Source organism: Neodiprion lecontei, chromosome 7 (genome assembly GCF_021901455.1).
Source record: "Neodiprion lecontei isolate iyNeoLeco1 chromosome 7, iyNeoLeco1.1, whole genome shotgun sequence".
NCBI lineage: Eukaryota > Metazoa > Arthropoda > Insecta > Hymenoptera > Diprionidae > Neodiprion > Neodiprion lecontei.
Genome location: NC_060266.1, coordinates 11,867,978 through 11,887,033, shown reverse-complemented (window position 1 = coordinate 11,887,033; position 19,056 = coordinate 11,867,978). Strand labels below are relative to the sequence as shown.

Genomic DNA, 19,056 nt, shown 5'->3' with positions numbered 1-19,056 from the left:
AACAACTAAGTAATTTTCCATCAGCTAAAGATATCAATGAAAACTTACCTCAAGCCTTTAAGAAATTTAAAAATGTACGAGTAATTATTGTTTGCTTTGAATGGAACATGGAAAAGCCAAAAAATTTTAGTCAACAAGGAAATACGTATTCGAGTTACAAATCTTATAACACAGTGAAGTTTTTGATTGGAATCATACCTACTGGAGGGTGTTGCTTTCTTTCAGAAGATTTCGAAGGACGCATAACTGATAGAAGTATCACCGAGATAAGTGGATTTCTTGAATATTTGGAGAAAGGTGACTTAATATTAGCAGATCGTGGTTTTAACATAAAAGATTTATGTAATAAGTATAAATGCACAGTATCAACGCCACCGTTACTGAAATCAAGTAAAAAATTTACAAAAAATGAAGTTAAAAGAGCAAGAGAAATTGCTTCGGCTCGAATACACGTGGAACGATTCATTGGTCGAATGAAACAGTTCAGAATAATGCAAAGAATTATGCCCAAAACTTTATTGCCTATTGTATCACAAATTGTGTTTGTAATTGCAATGTTAGTAAATTTTCAAGAGCCACTTGTTACTTGAATATTTCAATACAATTTATGAAAATAATTATAATACTATTACTATTTTGTTATATCTGATTAGTTCAGTAAGTAGAGTATTATTAGTCATAAGATTTAAAATATTTTTTAACAAAAAACAATCATAAAACATTTATAGTAATAACATACACATATCTCATGCTATTATTAAAAATAAGTTAACTGTAGTTTTTACTGCACTAATATGTCCATCACAAGTAGTGGTAACTTTCGTGGTAGTCTCATCTCAAAAAATTCCATAGCTAAGACATTATGGACTTTGCATAATTTAGTTGTTAGAGCATTTATAAAATTTTCGCCTCGAGAAATCTTCTCGACTACAAAACCATTCTTAGGCGTCCACACGATAAAGTCACAATATTGTAATTCCAAAATAGCTACTGTCAGCTGAATTTGGTAGTAATAAGCATGATTTCTTTTCAAAGTAATTTGATCATTTTCAACCGTATAGCACAGATTACTTTGATCTTTGATTTCAGCTAAATTAAGAGGTGAGAAATTTTTTAATTTGTAAGGACACTTTACTTCAATACAGTAGAGCAGTTCATTGTTTTCCACAATTAAGCCATCTGGGCTGCAACCAAGTCCTGGGAAGCGATTATTAACAATCAATCCTGGTTTTTTAATCTGAGTCTTATTAATAGACGTAAGGTAATCTTGGATTGCAGTTGATTCATTTTCTCGACCGTAAGCAATCGCAGGCAAGTGACTAATATCTTTTGTTTTTTTGTCATAACTTTGTATTCATTAAAGGGCATAGCCGGATAAGCAGGTCGAATCGGCCCCCGCTGAATTTTTTGTCGGTACTACAGGGATCAATTTGGACCCAAATGAAAATAATTCAGTGAAAATTTCAGCTATTAATCTTAAACGGTTTCCGAGTAATTGAAAAAAAACCTATTTTTTAGTATTTATTTTTTTTTTAATAGTAAAATTAAAATTTTTTTTTTGCTGATTTTTTTTTAAATACTTACGAGTAAAAGCTGTGAAAAAATTTTTTTTTTATGATTTCTAGACTAATAGCCGATTCTTAAACTAAAAAACAAAATCACAATTATTTTTTTTTATGCCTATTTTAAAACATGCAATCACCAAATTTGGACAGAATACGTCTTTTATACTCCTCTGTACTCAGGAATTTTTTCAATTTTTTTGGTTTGGTGCAACGTCATGAAAAAAATTAAAAACCAATTTTTTGTTAATTATTTTATATTTCAACTGCTTAGAACACTACTTACAACTAATTATAAAATGTATTTATTCATAAAAATATTCATCAAAAACGTAAGTGGTCATCAAAATATTTGTTAATATTTTCGTCAATCTTCATCACTGTCTTCATTAATAACTACACAGCGCCCGGTATTATTGAAAATGCGACTTAATTGCATATTTTACTGACAGGATCATACCAGCTTTCTCAAGCAGTGTCATACTTAGCTAAGATGATGGATGAAGATAATAATATAAGCCTTCAGTACGTAAGATCGGCTGAAAACATTCTTAGATTTCAAGTAAGATCTCGGCATATTAATGCAAAAACATATCGCTGCTTCATTGAGTATCATCGTGGCAAAAATGGAGTTAACGGAATTTCTCGATATTGCTGTGATTGTGCCAACGGTCGGCGTACAGTTGGTTGTTGTTCGCATGTAGCAGCTATTATTTATTACCTATCACATGCTAGATATTTATCGAGAATTGTAAGACCAGCAGAAATTTTAAGTCGCATTTTCAATAATACCGGGCGCTGTGTAGTTATTAATGAAGACAGTGATGAAGATTGACGAAAATATTAACAAATATTTTGATGACCACTTACGTTTTTGATGAATATTTTTATGAATAAATACATTTTATAATTAGTTGTAAGTAGTGTTCTAAGCAGTTGAAATATAAAATAATTAACAAAAAATTGGTTTTTAATTTTTTTCATGACGTTGCACCAAACCAAAAAAATTGAAAAAATTCCTGAGTACAGAGGGGTATAAAAGACGTATTCTGTCCAAATTTGGTGATTGCATGTTTTAAAATAGGCATAAAAAAAATAATTGTGATTTTGTTTTTTAGTTTAAGAATCGGCTATTAGTCTAGAAATCATAAAAAAAAAATTTTTTCACAGCTTTTACTCGTAAGTATTTAAAAAAAAATCAGCAAAAAAAAAATTTTAATTTTACTATTAAAAAAAAAATAAATACTAAAAAATAGGTTTTTTTTCAATTACTCGGAAACCGTTTAAGATTAATAGCTGAAATTTTCACTGAATTATTTTCATTTGGGTCCAAATTGATCCCTGAAGTACCGACAAAAAATTCAGCGGGGGCCGATTCGACCTGCTTATCCGGCTATGCCCTTTGTTAAATCTTTGCTTGTATAAAATGACTTACAATCTGATGCAATAATTCGGTATCTTCGTGCATTGAGCCATGCCGAACTATTTTGTTCTACCTGAAGCTCAAATGGACCAAGCGTTGATGAGCTTAAATTAGTTTGAAACTCTGCAATTTTTAATTTTAATATTAACTTTTGATCACAGTCCAAATCATAATCATCATACTGTATTTGCAGTAAGTCGATCCACATTGATTTTTCAATTTCGTATTGTAAGCGTTGAATCAAATCAGTTGTCATTATATCAGCACTCACAGAACTGCTTAGATTCGACTGCGCACTAAAATCAATTACTTTTTTTCTATTAGCTTCATTACAATTTTTTTTACGCTCTTCACTTGAATTTTTCGTTGATTCAACTTTTTTATACTCAGCAGTGATGATACTTGATGGATTATTTCCAGTTTTGCGACCTTGATTCCATTCTTTTATTTTAGAAGTACAAGTTAGCGGTTCAAAACCATGTTGAAGCGTATATTCTTCCAGTTTAAAAAGTAATGCTACAATATGTGAGCAATTAAAAGATTCAGACGGTGGACATTGACATGCAGCATTTATTACGTTTCCATCGTCATCAAGACCTATTACCACATCGTAAATCGTAGTTTTAAAGGATGATTGGATTTTTGCTCTTAGATAATAAATATTGTTACAACTATTATCTTGTAAATCTTTTATACGATCACTAGTACAGTACAATCTACCTCTTTGAATGGCTTTAAAATTACCAGAGACAGGCATTAAATCGTCGTCCATTTCTTGATCATCGTCATCGCTTTCCTGTGAATTTTTACTTTCTGTAATGTACTCATGTATAATACCGTAACAAAATGAATGAGGAACCTGTTTAGATGGAAATGTTTGCCAATTATCATTAGGATAGAAAGTAGTATGGATGGGTAATGTTGTAGATGAATCTGACGTCACTGTTGATCCAGATGTAGATGCCAATGAGACTGTTAAAGATGCTTGCAAGCGTTGTTTCTTCTTCACTAACCATATTCCTTTGTCGACACCTTCAAAAATAACTCCTTCTCTTCCGTTATTTATACAATCGTTGACCCTAATGCGTACCAATAAAAGATTATCAAATTATTAAATTCTAACTAACTGATAAACTCATCACTGAGAGTCATCATTTATATATGTTTTCAAAATTATTAAAAAAAAAAATTGAATGAATAAAAAATGAATAGTTAATTTTTTCACTATTAATTACTATTGACTAGAATTACATATAACCTCTATCTGTTACTGAATCATATTCGTTTATTTAATTTTTTTTCATTACCATCTATATTTGATTCATATTTCACTCTGAAATAAATCTGAAATTTATTATTATTTTCAATTTCTCTTATTACACTTTGAATCTCCCGCTATTTTTTCACTACAGTCTGTATACAAACCTGTCAATTAATTCTTTTTTTTCCGGTAACTTTCAAATTACGGCACGCAAGCCAACGTTTTAGTGTTACTACATTGTTGTCTTTAACGGTTGCAAATTTTAGTTTTGCTCCAAGAACGTCGTCTTCTGTTAAAAACATTTTTCTTTTAGTGCACTTTACTGTGTGTTTATATGGGGGTTAGACACTGTTTGTCCATACCGAACTACTAGCGCTGCTAGTGAGTAATTTTTCGTACTTTAGGAAAAAGGCTCATTCTTCGAACCAATAATTTTGAAATGTCGCGTGACTGATGACGTGTGAAAGGAATGTTAAGTAGTTGACGTTACACATCAGCAGTCCTACCGTCGGAAAATAATTTGAGGTGATTAATGTCACACATCAGCAGTTTCATCGTCGGAAGAGAATGCGGGACGGTAACCGGCATCCAGGTCGGTAAAAAATTTCACGCCCCCCGCTGCAACCTCTGCCGTTGGCAGGCGAGAACAACATAGAGACTTTGACCTTCGGTCGGTAAGATTGTTGGTAAAGCAGCTCGATTTTGACTTTCGACCGATAATAATTGTCGGTAAAGCAGTGCAATTTCGACCGTGAACAGATACAATTGTCGGTAACGTTGCACGTTTTTGACCGCAAGTCGGTACGTCATCGCGGGAGAGGGCTTGAGTCTGGGGAGGATGTCGGTAAGTTTTGGTAACAGGAATCTGTAAGTAGAACTCTCCTTGAATTGCTACTTATATCTTTATATATATATATATATATATATATATATATGTATATATATACTATATGTATATATGTATATATATTGCAACGTACCGGTTACCCGACATACTTGTACAGGTAACCAAGTACACGAATGATAGATCAACATGAGTAGGATAACCTCTACACACGACGTGGCAACAACATCGGGATTATAATCGGGGTATATGAGAACCACGCTGAGTAGCACCGAGTAGCAGTGTTCCAGCAAAGAGCGGACCTGACCCATAATATTTAGACAGAAGATAGGAGCAGTGTTCCAGCATAGAGCAGACTTGTCTCGATAGCTAGGTAATAGGAGCAGTTTTGAGCATAGCGCCACCTGACTCAAACCGGAGGTATAGGGACAGACGAGGCAAAACGCCCGCCTGATTCAAAAAGGGGAAGAGGGTAGAAGGCGATAGTAGATAGTTAGAACAAATCTATTCAAAACATAGATTCTAGTAAAACAGAAGTTATTTTATGTTATTTTTTTTTTTGTACTAGTTTTGTTTTCGACACAACTCATTATTATTATTATTTCATAAAATGTATATTTATTGTACATTCGGTGCGTTACAATATAACCACGGTTGTTTCCTCAATTGATAAGTAGTATCTCGGATAGTTTAGGGATTCAGCGACGGTGACACTACCTCACACTTGGCATCGTTGTGACAACCATGACCCAGTCGTAATATTGTGGATCCCGAGCCCAATTGAAAGCCACGGCAATCCACCCTGGACTGTACCGCATCTCGATAAAATGAAGAGCAGGAACGGTGAGCACGGTAAATTCAAACGTTGCATCGTTGGAGGGACTACGGCAACGACATCAGCGTTCGAGATCTTGGAGTCGGTTATTACACAAACAACGGCTGTATTCCAGTCCTAGTTGTGTAAATAGACGGCGAAGGTGACCCCTCCGCACGTCAAGGTTGAACCAAAGTAGCATAGGGGTTTTTTTTTTGAATAGGCAATACCTATCTTTCTTGTCCCTATTCCCTTGAGATAGCCCGAATTTAATATCAATATCATTTATAACATCTTTCTGCAGTGACCTCACAACCGATGCGCTTTCCACGAGCAGAGCAGCTCTTGAGAAAGGCCGCAAACGTTACAACATATTGTTACGGAGGAACCTTTTCACCCCGTAGGAGTAAACAAGGGAATATTATGAACAAATGAATTACTTGGTAGCTGCGTCAACCACTATTATTGTAAAAACAGTCTTGTGCTGAACACAGATCTGAATTCACGTGTTTCTCTTAAATACACTATTTTACTAAGATTTCCTCACCAGTTTTCACCACTCTGGAGCCCGTACATTTTAACAGTCACATTTGTTACATTAGTGTCCGAAGTGTTCCGATTTGAGTCGTTCTCAGTGAGAATTTGAGAATATTTTGAAAATCTCCATTCCAAAGAGAGATATCGATTCAAAGATGCCTTGTACAAGATCTTCTTATCGACTTGCGGAAACGGCTCTTCATCCTCAACATACACAGCATCAATCAACTCAGGTTTTGAGTTTAATGCAAGAAATTCTTCAAAATCAACATGAGGAACGTCTTGAACGAAAGGGAATGATGGTACAAATTAATAACTTGAAGAATCAGATCCAAGAAAATTATTCTCTCAGGAATAGATCTCCTTCCCCTGTTGTTTTGAGAGATTTTCCAATAAATCAGAATCAGGTAACAAATTTTACACAAAGGTCAGTGCTATTTTGCCCTTCTTTCAATAGAGCTTCAGTAGAAAATAGAGTGTGTGAGAACAGAAATCTGCATAGACTTGAACTCCCAGAATCCTTACACGCTCTAAATTATCATCATGCGATGAACGCTAGATCATGCCAAAATTTTGTAGAGAACGTTGAAAGAGACAGTATTCTTCATTCTGCCTCTAATAAAAATCTCAAACTTGTAACTTTTGACGGTTCGACTTCCTGGACTGATTATGAACGTCTGTTCCAGATCATTGCTCGAATAAATAATCAGGAGCCTGCCATTAAAGCTGCTAATTCAACCAATTCTTTAAAAGGTCTAGCTTTGGCTATTGTGTCTTCTCTATCGAATTCCGATTAAGAAGATTATGATAAAATCTATTTTTCTTTAAGACTCAGATTTGGATATGAACATTTATCTGAATTTTATTATACACAATTAGAAAATAGACGTCAGGGTCGAGACGAAGATCTTGCTACCCTGGGTCATAATATTGAAGGATTAATCCGAAATGCTAGATTTATCAATGCTTCATCTGATCAAAATCTTCAACAAACTTGAGGATTGGCTGCTCCCACTTCACTTTATCAAGTAATGATTAAAGGCTTAGAAATAGAAGCGATGAAAGAACAGAATCTCAGTTCCAAACGTATTCGTCGAATTGAAACTCATGAACCAATAAATGAAATAACAGAACAATCCATTGAATATCAAAATAGAAATGTTTCTTTTTCAAATGATGATTCTCAGTCACAAAATTATATAAATAATGATTCTAGAAAGCTTGAGAGGGAACGTCTTTTCTGTGAAAAGAAAGGACATACTTTTGAATTTAGTTTTTTATTACATAAATCATTTGAACAAAGAAAACTAGAAAAATTGAAAAGGGAAAATAGTAATAATAATAATAATAATCAAACCCGGAGAAATTCAAATTCACAAAATAAGTCTAAATATGAATTTGTTATTCGTAGAGGTATTAATTCTGGTCTCCATGCTGGAGGAAACATTAATGGAATTGATTGTGTATGGGTTATTGATACTGGAGCTGAGACATCTGTTATTCGTTCAGATTTAGTAAGAAATTTCCCTTTGAGTGCGCCTTCTTCAATTTCACGCATGACAATGGGACAAACTTCCAAGGTCCTTGGCAAAATTTTTGCCTATATTGATATTGAGAAATATTCTCAAATTTCTCATGAATTGTTTGTTGCTGATATTGAGGATGAGGGAATTTTAGGAATGGATTTTCTTTCGAAACATAATTGTAATTTGAATATACAGAGTCTTACTATCACGTATAAAGTAATAATTATTCCACTTCTTCCAGTCAAACCTGCAAATTCTAATCAATAAATTCAAGACTCTGCTTCTTTAATAAGAGGAATAAAAGAGATTCCAGACTTTCTCAACGACCTTTACGAAAAATCTTCAGAAAAATCAGATTCAATTCAAGAAAATCAATTGAAAGATTCACACTTAGAATTTCGTGAAGCATTTGCTAACGGTAAAAATAATTTGGGACAGTGTTGAGATCAATGTTGAAAATAATATTCCTATTAAACAAGCAGCTCGAAGAATTCCTATCAATAATAGAGACGAAGTCGGAAAATTGGTTCATGATATGATTTCGAGTAATGTTATTGAACCCTCTTCAAGTCCTTCGGGATCTCCAATAGTCCTTGTAAAAAAAAAAAAAAATGGATTTAAAAGATTTTGCATTAATTATAGGAAATTGAGTGATATTATTCAAAAAGATTCTTATCCCATTCCTAGAATTGAGGATACTTTAGACTTGATACCAGGAACTCATTGTTTTTCTACTATTGACTTACAAAGTCGATATTAGCAAGTTCAAATGCATCCTGAGGATAGAGAAAAGACGGCATTTGTGACTGGGCTTGGAGGACTTTGGCAATTTAAATTTATGCTTTTTGGTTTATGTAATGCTCCTGCTACTTTTGAAAGATTAATGGAAATAGTTCTTGAAGATTTAACAGGTAAAATTTGTTTAGTTTATATTGATGATATTATAGTTTTTGGTGAAACTTTTGAAGAAGAATTATCTCATTTAGAGATAGTTTTTGATAGAATTATTGAAGGGGGATTAAGAACGAGTCCAAAAAAATGTAAGATTTTTTCAAGAGAAGTTAATTTTCTTGGACATGGTGTAAGAAGTGACGGAATAAAAACTGACCCAGATGGAATCAAAAGTATTAAAGAATGGCCTATACCTTTGAATAAGGTTGATGTGCAAAGTTTTATTGGACCATGCACATATTACAGAGGATTTGTAAAAAATTTTGCATCTATTGCTAAACCCCTCCATTCTTTCACTGGAGAGAAGATCAAATTTAATTGGACAACTTATTCTGAAGAAGCTTTTACCAAATTAAAAATGCATTTGATTTCTCCACCTATTTTAGCCTTTCCAATTCTCAATGTTCGGTTTATTTTGGACACAGATGCATCTGTAAAAGGTATAGGAGACTGTTATCTTAAATTCAAAATACCGAAGAACGAGTGATTAGTTATCTTAGTAGGGTTTTGAGTAAAACGGAAAGGAATTATTGTGTAACTAGAAGACAGCTGCTAGCTATTGTGGAAACAATCTCTCATTTTCATCATTATCTTTATGGTAGACAATTTTTGATTCGTACGGATCATGCTTCTTTGAAATGGCTATTATCATGCAAAGCCCCTGAGGGTCAAGTAGCCAGATGATCAGAAACATTAGGAACTTACGATTTTGAAATTAGACATAGAACTGGCATACTACATGAAAATGCAGATGCTCTTTCATGAAGACCTTGCGAAGAATTGGGGGATTGCTCTCAATGCTCTCGTTTAGAGAAACAATGAAATGATTCAATACAGTTCAGAATTCTTTTTCTTCAAGATGAATCCAGAGAATGGAAATTACTCCAGGATCAGGATGAGGTTCTAAAAAAAATTCAAGAGTGGAAGATGGTAGGATCTCGTCCGGAATGGCAGAATATTTCAATAAGTAATCAAACTCTGAAAGTCTATTGGACACACTGGGATTCAATATTTTTGTTGGATGATTTGTTATACAGGAAATGGGAATCCCATGATGGAAAGGATATTAAATGGCAATTAATTGTGCCTAGACAAAAAGTTTCAGACATTCTGAATGAATATCATGATTCACCTTATGGTGGCCATTTTGCTGTCAATAAAACGTTGAATAGAATTAGAGATGTCGTTCTGATGTTGAAGATTGGTGTCTCGTATGTACTTCTAGGAAAGGTCCTCAATTAAAGAGAATGAACCCATTGCAAATTTATAACGTTGGAGTTCCTTTTGAAAGAGTTGCTATGGATATTTTAGGTCCATTTTCTGTATCGAAGTCAGGTAATAGATATGCTTTAGTAATTTCTGATTATTTTACAAAATGGCCTGAGAATATAGCAATTCCAAATCAGAAATCTATCACTATAGCAAAAGTTTTCGTCATAGAATTCATTTGCAGATATGGTTCTCCTATTGAATTACATACAGATAGAGGAACTAATTTTGAATCAATTTTCATGAATTAAGTTTTGAAGATTATGGGAATAGAGAAAACTATAACTACAACTTTACATCCTCAATCAGATGGTATGATAGAGAGATTGAATGAAACATTACTCAAATATTTGTCCAATTTTATAGATAAAAATCAAAGAGATTGGGACAAGTGGATTCATTCATTCCTTGTGTCTTATCGTTCTGCAATTCATGAGGCGACGGGCCAGACTCCAGCTAGAATGCTTTTTGCTTAAAATCTTTGGCTTCCTTTGGATTTAAAAAAGGGATCACTTCCTTCCGACGAGTTTCATCAATCAGATTTTCTTAATGGTTTTCAAAATAGGTTGGATGAGATTCATAATTTTGCTAGAAATAAAATTCAAATGGCTTCAGATAGAATGAAAAATCGTTATGATTTAAAAGCTAGAGATTTACATGTTAAAACTGGAGATTTAGTTTGGTTATCTCAATCGATTTTTACAAGATAAGTTTATTCTCACCCTTTTAGAACCTTCAGAAGCTTATCGTAACGTTGCTGGTGTGAATTTATGGGAGAAGATTTATGAGAATCCATCTCGTCATAGCTTTCATTTTCAACATCATGCAATAATAGCAATGCGAGAAAGGCACCTTAAGAAAACGTCTTTACCTATCGAAATCATGGAAAGATCTATTTTCAGTTGTAATTGTTTCGTAGAAAGTAGGAGAAAACTAAAAGGTTTTGAAGATTTTAAAGCTTACTTATGAGAATAAAATAATAGAATTTTAGTTGAAAGTTCTAGAGATCTTGAGGTTGATTTGATTGTTTACCTCAGGTTATCTACGAAAACTTCTTTCAATCGGATTATTTTACGAGCTGGAGAGGAAGAAATTGGAATTTCTTTGTATTTTATCGGAACAGTGCCTATAGTACATGAAAATTGGTTAGACAATGGAAAATGTTCTTCTCTACTAGCTCCTGTTTTTATTCTTAATGCTGAAGCTTCAGCTCACGATGTATATAGGGAGTTTTCTGACGTTATGACGGGTTAACGATGTTTATAACCTGAAATGGATGATACTGTTACAGCTCTACACTTCTCTCTATTTTTCCTACTCGCTAACTCTCCCACAGTTCTTACATGAATCTCATGGTCTCTGTCCTGTCCTCTTATCTCCCCGTAGTCTCACGCTATTCACTATCGCGCTTACTCATCAAATTCTATTCCCTACCTTTAGCATCTTTACACCTTTTCTGCACCCGTACGTTTCAAGTCTCTAGCTACACTCCTATTCTAACTCTCGACAACTCCACATCTGGACTTCTTATATATCTTTTGCACAGCACAATTCATTCCTACCGGTATCTCAACTTCTACGCAATAAACATGTAAGTTTGTGGCCTGTTTACCCAAACTTATCTCTGAAAAACAACAAACACGCTGAACGGGTTACGGAAAGGATAACCAAGAGTGACCATCGCGGAATCATCGCCTCGGGAGAGAGGGGAGTGATTGACAGGCGCTCGAGACATCCACTAGTGTTATAGTGGATACTCAGTAAAATATATTGTAAATTATATTGTAAATTTATTCTTTTCATTGTCAACTAAGCCTATAATCCCGATCGTCGAAACCGACATTGTTGTTGATTTAGGTGACTATAAGTGTTATAATTATTTTTGTTATTATTTATGTAATTATTTGTGATTGGTGTTAATATAATGTTTTAGTATCGTTTCTACATCAACCCAAGTCGTTGAGACTCAGGAATTATTATTTCCGCAACCCTTTTAAGTTATAAGAGTCACGCTTATAACTTAAAAACATATGATCGATGTATCAAAGATACTCAACTTTATTTAATCCTCATGCTGATTTCGGGTTGACCTAAAACGTAAAAGCAAAGCCAACCAGTTTACTCCTACCGCTCAGGAGTAAATTGTACTCACGCACTTAACATTGGTGGCAGCGGTGGCCTTCGCGTTCCGGAAATCCAATGATACAATTTTACGTGTGTGCTACGCATGAAAAGCCATCTGATGGACCGATTCCAAAGTGTGCAAGCTCAGTAATATTAATACAAAAATAATACCACTGTGTGATAGTGTTGAAGACACTCCGAAAGTCATATTCTACGTTTAACGCAATCAACGATCTCTGATTCACACAAACGTCTTGAACAAATCCGTATCTCCAAATTGATGTTGCTGAAAAACTATTTCCTGCTGCTACTACAACGACATCTTCATTCTTCACGAATTCTAGTACAACACAACGCACATCGACGTCATCACCGCCGACAGACACGAAATCGCTGGACCAACATCCTCACGGAAGAATGCAACATTTTCTCCCATTCCTTTTCTTCATCTTTTCTTTGTAAGTCGACAAATCTCAGATTGAAATTTACAACATGACTACCGAAAGCGCTTTTCCGCACCTGCCTCTTAAAGATGCATTGGCCGTGATTCCCACATTGAATTGCACTAATATGCCCGTATGCGAATTCATAACTATAGTAGAATGCGCAAAACAAGCTGTTTCAGCCGGAGAACTGAATTTATTCTCCACACTCATTCGCACGAAAATCGAAGGCGACGCGAGTAAATATGTAGAGTCAGATAACCCGGATTCTCTTGGAGATTTGCTGAACTGCCTAAAACAGGCCTACGCATCTAAACAACATCTCCCAGATATCCAGCTAGACCTCGCACAATCAGCACAGAGGCGAAACCAATCAATCAAATCAATAGATGCCTCAGAATCTATCAGTGATGTTCAAGTGCTGAAGAAAAATATCAAAGAAACTGCAACACTAAGATTTATGAAAGGTTGACTAGACGAATAAGAAATAAGAGTAGCTCATGAGAATCCATAAACCCCACAAATGGCTATAGACACGGCCACCAAGACTGAAAAACTATTATCGGATAGACTTAAACTAGCCTGGTACCGTAATACTAACTACGAAACTCGAAACCATATGAAATTTAGTATATGTGAATAAACCGATCACATTAATAAATATTGTCCTCAACAACCCTTCGTATTAGAAGTTTGTAGATACTGAAAAAAGGTAGGTCATAGTATAGAAGAGTGCAGAACAACGCAGCGCAACGACACAACTTGCACGCAGTGTGATCGCAAAGGCCACACAAACGATAAGTGCCGCTCAAATCGGTCTCAATATCCCCAGAATCCGAAAATCCACCAAGATTTAAGAGTTTTCCAAAATAACACTAATCGTCAACAACAAAACAATCACAACACCCAATATCGAGCAAGAGACCCGACAAACCAACCTTTAGACCAGACCCGAAATGACAGTCAACGCTCACAACAGTATAATACAACAAATCCTTCACAATCAGATTTTAGGGTTAATTATGTGACACAAGACTACTTGAACGAGAATGGCGATGCAGGCGTCCACCCGGGAGTTTCATGCAAAGCAGAGCAACATCACGAATATTCAGGCAACGCAAGCTATTTAAACGAGTTCAGGGACGGCTGCGCTGACACATCGATCTCCCCCAAACCAGAGCAGCGTCCAAACCAAACGTTAGCTCCGTACAAATGGAATCTGGCCCTTTACAGATTCGAACACAATGCCCGCATTCTTTGAATGGGTCCGTGACACTAATAATAGATACTGGCGCTAATATTAATTTGTTGAAAATCGATAAAATTGACCCAAGAGTCCACGTCACAAAGACAGACATTCGGCAGATTTCAGGGATAACGGAAGAATCCATCAGAACAATAGGAAGTCTCTACATCGAGTTAGCTAATACACGCCGCGAATCCCATCTTGTCGATAACTCCTTTCCTATCATCGAAGACGGTATACTGAGTTCAGACTTCTGACGTTTGGAAAAGGCGACTATCTGTTTCGAAAACAACTACCTCATCTCTCGCGGAACCGGCGTTATTCCCTTTAACAAGCATAGAACCAAACAAAAGCACCACCGCGTATCCTCACAACATCAGTCATACAAACACCGAAGGATCGAATAACCACCGGTGAAGTCACACGACAAACCCAGCACATTTATAGTTAACACCCGTGCTGATGTGAACATAATTAAACTCGGAGAAATACATCCGGATGTTCCGTATAAATTATTCGAAGGTCAGATCCACGTTACCAGTGCTATACATGAGCCAATGAAAGTATTAGAAACAAGTAGCATTCGAATCGGTGACAACCTTCATATATTCCATATAGTCGACGATCTGTTCCCGATACAAGAAGAAGGAATCTTAGGATCGATGTTTTTACGGAACGAAAATGTAACGATATCTTTCAATGCAGAAAAAATAATCTCGAACACTACTAGCAAACCATTTTACCTCCTAAAGGAAGACTACATATTGATACCACCACGAACGGCTCAGGTGATTGCACTAAAAATTTCGAATCCCTCTGTAAAAACGGGATTCATAGAACAGTTAGAAGTAGGCGCTAACGTATTCCTGGAATAGGCCCTGGTTACCAACCAACAAGGGTTTGCTTACGTTGATGCAATAGGTTCCAACGAATCAGCTGTAGAAATAAGAAAACCAGTCGTCACACTAGAAGAAGTCGATGAACTCGCGAGCACCGCCACGCTCAGTGCAAAAACACACCTAACGCATACAAGTACTGCAAGCAGCGGACAGGTCTGACTAGCACAGGTCTTACATGAAAAAAAAGGATCGAGAATTGCGTTCTTCCCACATCCCCAAATTACGATTCAAGACGCCTTGACATTTTAAAAGAAAAATTACGATTGTACCGTTTGAATGACGAAGAAAAACAATTGATAGTTGATCTTGCTATCGAATTCAACTATTTATGTTTCCTCCCAGGTGACACCCTGAGACATACAAACTTAGTCAGCCATACGATCCCTACTACTAATGACGCACCAATTCATACCAAACAATACAGACCCCCAAGAGTACACAAAGATGAAATACAAAAACAAGTGGTCAAACTCCTTGATCAAAACATTGTCACACATTCTTCATCTCCTGACAGTTCTCCGGTCCGGATAATCCCCAAGAAATCAGATGCTAGCGGCGAAAAGAAGTGGCGAATGGTCATTGACTCCCGAAAACTGAACGAAAAAACCGTCAGGGACGCTTACCCGCTACCAAATATCGTCGATATCCTAGGTCAGCTGGGCTCCGCAAAATATTTCTCAACCTTTGAACTGGCTTCCGGGTTTCACCAAATTGCAATGCATCTCGATCACAGCGCAAAGACCGCTTTTTTGACTCCTCACGGCCATTTCGAGTATACCAGAATGCCATTTGGCCCAAGAAATGCCCCATCCACCTTTCAACGTCTGATAGATTGGATTCTATCGGGATCACAGGGTATTGATATGTTTGTCTATTTGGTTGACAAAGTTATTTACTCCCGATCCTTGGAGGAGCACGGAACCAAATTTCGGAAACTCATGACGAGATTGTCTGATGCGGGACTAACCCTCCAGCCAGATGAATGTGAATTTCCGCGTTAAGAAGTAGCAAACCTAGGTCACATCATCACTCAAAACAGATTGAAACCTAATCCGGAGAAGATATCAGCGATAAAAAACTACCCAGTTGACAAGAATCCTCAACAGATTAAACAATTTTGAGGTTTATAGGCCACTACCGCAGATTCATTCCTAACGTTTCAAAAATTGCTAAACGTATTAATAATTTGCTAAAGAAGAATAGCCCTTTCTTATGGACAGCAGAAGATTAATTTGCATTCGGAAATCTACGCGATAGTCTGTGTCGAGAACCGATACTGCAGTATCGCGACTTCGAAAAACCCTCCGTCCTCACAACCGATGCTTCAAAGTATGCAATAGAAGCAATACTCAGTGAAGACAAAGGTGGCGAGGATTTACCAATCGCGTATGCATCGAGGGTGTTCGCTAGTTGTTGCTAGCTTTTTTCGACCGAGCCGCTTGGAAGATGTGATCGCTCTGAAGTCAACGATGAGATTTTGTGTTGTTTATAATATTGCTGTTTTATTCCAAATTACATATATACACAAGGTTATTTAATATTTGGGGTCCACGTGATGGAAGGAGTAGTCGTGGTCCCCTGGTATCTTGGTGAAGGCTGCAGTGAGGAGGATGGGCGACTGATTGGTGCGGAGCTTGGTGGCGGCGTATAGTGGCTCTTCGGTGATCCAAAAAAGCGTCTTGCTGTCGACTGACTGTAACGTATTGGTGGTGCAACTTGATTGTAGCTCAATGAGGATGAGACCGAAGTTTTCCTGACGATCGGTGAGATCGGTGGTCTCTTATCCCAGCCGTGGCTACACCTTAACAGCGGCAAACCACGCGAGCTGATTGCGGGACGCACGCGTCTGCGTGGGTGGCGTCGGCGGCGCGTGTGACGTAGTGGGTGCTGTTCACTGTGGCGCACGACTGGAAAGTGTGTGATGCTTGTTGCGGCGCGTGACTTGTGCGGCGCGCGACAGGAGAGTTGGTCTTCACAAGGTGGTTGTGAACAAGGGTGTTACAAAAGGCTGAAATCAATTACTCGATGTCCGAGAAAGAATTCTTAGCAGTCGCTCATGCCGTCAAACATTTTCGCCCTTACCTTTACGGTGGAACCTTGACCCTGGTAACAGACCACGAATCGCTCAAGTGGATCAAAAACGTACGAGACCCGACTTCTCGATTATTGCACTGGAGACTGAAGTTTCAAGAATATTCCTACGTGACAAAACATGAAAAAGGAATAGCGAACTCCAACGCAGACGCGCTCTCCAGAAATGCACCTGTCGATTCTTTCCGAATTCTACCTATTACCTCAAAACGGCCACGAGCCGATACAGAATGCTCATCTACTGACGCCCACAAGCGCGCCAAGTAGCTCACCATCACCCAACACGTGCTTGCGAACCAGATACGCTATTTTCATCTACTGGCGCCCACAAGCTGATGAAACACTCGGAACAGCACCCAATACAAGCGTGTGGATCTGCACACGAATCTAACAGCCCTTCCCCACGGAGACGAACCAAAGCATTACAAGACACCTTGATTTCCACTGTTACCTATGACTCGAGTGCCAGTATGACTGACAATAGCAGCGCAACGGAGGCACCGATCGTAAGCGATAAAACGATTAAGCAAACTACGGAACGAGATCAACCACTCACCTCATCTAAATCTAACCAAAACTCCGGTGAGCCCCAGGGTCGTAGTATTGAAATACGTGAAGAACAGTCCGACACACTGAATCCGCCGCACCTGAAGCCACTACCAGTAAAGGACGAAATTACGCCCCTCGATTCACGGAATTCGTAACAGATCTTAACCACCGACCATTGACGCATAGTAAATTCATTCAAGAGATACGCGCCAATCTCCTCGACAGACAAGATAACCCACTGCATCTCGGCAGACTGCAAGACATCACAAGGAGTCGCGGGACAACTGATCAATAGGAAAATAATCACCCGAGATCAACTACAACAACTAGACCCTGAAGTAACGAACGTATTGACACTGCCACATGGTAACCGCCTCAGGTACAATCTAGTAACCAAACAATACCACTACCAGAAACCAAATGAAGAAATACTGTTCAACGCCCTAGTGAATCTAAAGAATTGCTTAGAACAAGACAAAGTCAAATCGCTCTCGATTCCAAGACTAGGCTGCGGCTTAGATAAGTTAGACTGGAACCTTGTTAATCAGATGATCAATTACATATTTAAAGACTCCGACATAACGATCACCATTTGTAATTATCAAAACCCGACTTATGACTCGACATCTTCTGAATCTGAAGCAGACGCATCAACACCCAGAATCCCTGCTCCCCCTTTAACTCGTCGGCCAATGCGTCGGACCGGCACTAGGTCAGCTCCAAGACATGCTCCGGTTTCTACTCCCTCGCGCTACCCAACTGATATCTCCGAGAGTGACTCCGTGACACATGATCCGGAGTCAGCTGTTGATGACACGGATAGCGATGCCTCCGTTGTACCTACGGCAATGCTACCACCTTCACGCTCACAACGTCGCGACAATCCCGAAGACCGAAAACCGGACCGCCCCCATATTGACAATGTCAACTTTTGTTGTTTAGATTACTTCATACAAAATCAACATGACATATTACCAACACCCAACGTAACCGAAACTAAGACGGACTTCTCATGTTGTCCGACAATTACGCTCATTTCGTATTAGCTAATTGTCGTTGGACTGAAAGACTAGAAAAACAGTTGATACACAGAAATCTGATAAGCATGGAATCCTTTTAAAACCAGAATCCAGAAATATCCGACGTAATCAAAACTTGGTTGGAAAACAACAAACACATTTTTACTCTCGTAGTGAAACCACGTCAATCAGACTCAGGCAGACTTGAGGACATTTTCTATACGTTAGTGAACTTGAGGATTATCTTGTCCGGACTAGACATTCGGTCCATACCTTTTCCCATGTCAAGACCGGGAGTAGATGATATTCTACGATCTATCTTCAAAAAACTCATTTATCACATTTTTGCGGATTCAAACATTCGAGTAACACTTTGTAGAAATACTACAATTATACCAGACGAACGATTACGCGAAGACATGATCAAAGAGTACCACGAGTCACTGATCGGAGGACACCAAGTTGTTACAAAAATTTTCGATAAAATAAGGGAAAAAT

The 19,056-nt window shown here is 37.3% G+C and overlaps 1 long non-coding RNA gene across 1 annotated transcript; it reads right to left on the bottom strand.

Annotated features, from left to right (window-relative positions):
- Nucleotides 1-1,784: 1,784 nt before the first annotated feature.
- Nucleotides 1,785-16,748, bottom strand: LOC124295290. Its single transcript, XR_006905197.1, has 3 exons — nt 16,738-16,748; nt 13,786-13,789; nt 1,785-2,101 (listed from the first exon to the last, which is right to left on the bottom strand). It is a non-coding gene; the product is annotated as an uncharacterized LOC124295290 (long non-coding RNA).
- Nucleotides 16,749-19,056: the final 2,308 nt, after the last annotated feature.